Below are 3,248 nucleotides of genomic sequence, written 5' to 3'. Positions count from 1 at the left end.
ATTATTCTACCATTATAGTACATTATCGTACCTCAAACCTGGGGTAACACATTATTCTACCATTATAGTACATTATCGTACCTCAAACCTGGGGTAACACATTATTCTACCATTATAGTACATTATCGTACCTCAAACCTGGGGTAACACATTATTCTACCATTATAGTACATTATCGTACCTCAAACCTGGGGTAACACATTATTCTACCATTATAGTGTCGCTAACCAGAGGGAACACAATAGTCTTCTACCTCAATCAGCCTGACTAACTGGTGTCTGTTTATAGCCTCTACTGTATATAGCCTCTACTGTATATAGCCTCTACTGTATATAGCCTCTACTGTATATAGCCTCTCTACTGTATATAGCCTCTCTACTGTATATAACCTCTCTACTGTATATAGCCTCTACTCTATATTGACTCTCTACTGTATAGATCCTCTACTGTATATAGCCTCTCTACAGTATATAGCCTCTCTACTGTATATAGCCTCGACTGTATATAGCCTCTCTACTGTATATAACCTCTCTACTGTATATAGCCTCTACTGTATATAACCTCTCTACTGTATATAGCCTCTACTGTATATAGCCTCTACTGTATATAGCCTCTACTGTATATAGCCTCTCTACTGTATATAGCCTCTCTACTGTATATAGCCTCTACTGTATATAGCCTCTACTGTATATAGCCTCTCTACTGTATATAGCCTCTACTGTATATAGCCTCTCTACTGTATATATCCTATCTACTGTAAACAGCCTCTCTACTGTATATAGCCTCTCTACTGTATATAACCTCTCTACTGTATGAAGCCTCTCTACTGTCTATAGCCTCTCTACTGTATATAACCTCTCTACTGTATACAGCCTCTCTACTGTATATAGCCTCTCTACTGTATATATCCTATCTACTGAATATAGCCTCTCTACTGTATATAGCCTCTCTACTGTACATAGCCTCTCTACTGTATATATCCTATCTACTGTATACAGCCTCTCTACTGTATATAGCCTCTCTACTGTACATAGCCTCTCTACTGTATATATCCTATCTACTGTATACAGCCTCTCTACTGTATATAGCCTCTCTACTGTATATAGCCTCTCTACTGTATATAGCCTCTCAACTGTATATAGCCTCTCTACTGTATAAAGCCTCTCTACTGTATATAACCTCTCTACTGTATATAGCCTCTCTACAGTATATAGCATATCTACTGTATATAGCCTCTCTACTGTATATAGCATCTCTACTGTATATAGCCTCTCTACTGTATGTAGCCCCTCTACTGTATGTAGTCTCTCTACTGTATATAGCCTCTACTGTATACAGTCACTCATGTATATAGCCTCTCTACTGTATAGAGCCTCTCTACTGTATATAGCCTCTACTGTATATAGCCTCTCTACTGGATATAGCCTCTCTACCGGATATAGCCTCTCTACTGTATATAGCCTCTCTACTGTATATAGCCTCTATACTGTATATAGCCTCTACTGTATATAGCCTCTCTACTGTATATAGCCTCTCTACTGTATATAGCCTCTACTGTATATAGCCTCTACTGTATATAACCTCTACTGTATATAGCCTCTCTACTGTATATAGCCTCTACTGTATATAGCCTCTCTACTGTATATAGCCTCTACTTCTATATAGCCGCTCTACTGTATATAGCCTCTACTGTATATAGCCTCTCTACTGTATATAGCATATCTACTGTATATAGCCTCTCTACTGTATATAGCCTCTACTGTATATAGCCTCTCTACTGTATATAGCCTCTACTTCTATATAGCCTCTCTACTGTATATAGCCTCTCTACTGTATATAGCCTCTCTACTGTATATAGTCTCTCTACTGTATATAGCCCCTCTACTGTATATATCCTGTCTTTTTACTGTTGTTTTATTTCTTTACTTACCTATTGTTCACCTAACACCTTTCTTACACTATTGGTTAGAGCCTGTCAGGAAGCATTTCACTGTAAGGTCTACCACACCTGCTGTATTCAGCATTTCACTGTAAGGTCTACTACACCTGTTGTATTCAGCATTTCACTGTAAGGTCTACTACACCTGTTGTATTCAGCATTTCACTGTAAGGTCTACTACACCTGTTGTATTCAGCATTTCACTGTAAGGTCTACTACACCTGTTGTATTCAGCATTTCACTGTAAGGTCTACTACACCTGTTGTATTCAGCATTTCACTGTAATGTCTACTACACCTGTTGTATTCAGCATTTCACTGTAAGGTCTACTACACCTGTTGTATTCAGCATTTCACTGTAAGGTCTACGACACCTGTTGTATTCAGCATTTCACTGTAAGGTCTACTACACCTGTTGTATTCAGCATTTCACTGTAAGGTCTACTACAGCTGTTGTATTCAGCATTTCACTGTAAGGTCTACTACACCTGTTGTATTCAGCATTTCACTGTGAGGTCTACTACACCTGTTGTATTCAGCATTTCACTGTAAGGTCTACTACACCTGTTGTATTCAGCATTTCACTGTGAGGTCTACTTCACCTGTTGTATTCAGCATTTCACTGTGAGGTCTACTACACCTGTTGTATTCAGCATTTCACTGTAAGGTCTACTACACCTGTTGTATTCAGCATTTCACTGTAAGGTCTACTACACCTGTTGTATTCAGCATTTCACTGTAAGGTCTACTACACCTGTTGTATTCAGCATTTCACTGTAAGGTCTACTACACCTGTTGTATTCAGCATTTCACTGTAAGGTCTACTACACCTGTTGTATTCAGCATTTCACTGTAAGGTCTACTACACCTGTTGTATTCAGCATTTCACTGTAAGGTCTACTATACCTGTTGTATTCAGCATTTCACTGTAAGGTCTACTACACATGTTGTATTCAGCATTTCACTGTAAGGTCTACTACACCTGTTGTATTCAGCATTTCACTGTAAGGTCTACTACACCTGTTGTATTCAGCATTTCACTGTAAGGTCTACTACACCTGTTGTATTCAGCATTTCACTGTAAGGTCTACTACACCTGTTGTATTCAGCATTTCACTGTAAGGTCTACTACACCTGTTGTATTCAGCATTTCACTGTAAGGTCTACTACACCTGTTGTATTCAGCATTTCACTGTGAGGTCTACTACACCTGTTGTATTCAGCATTTCACTGTGAGGTCTACTACACCTGTTGTATTCAGCATTTCACTGTAAGGTCTACTACACCTGTTGTATTCAGCATTTCACTGT

This window comes from Oncorhynchus mykiss, chromosome 18 (assembly GCF_013265735.2).
Source record: "Oncorhynchus mykiss isolate Arlee chromosome 18, USDA_OmykA_1.1, whole genome shotgun sequence".
Classification (NCBI taxonomy): Eukaryota; Metazoa; Chordata; class Actinopteri; order Salmoniformes; family Salmonidae; genus Oncorhynchus; species Oncorhynchus mykiss.
Note: the sequence above shows the minus strand (reverse complement) of the source record.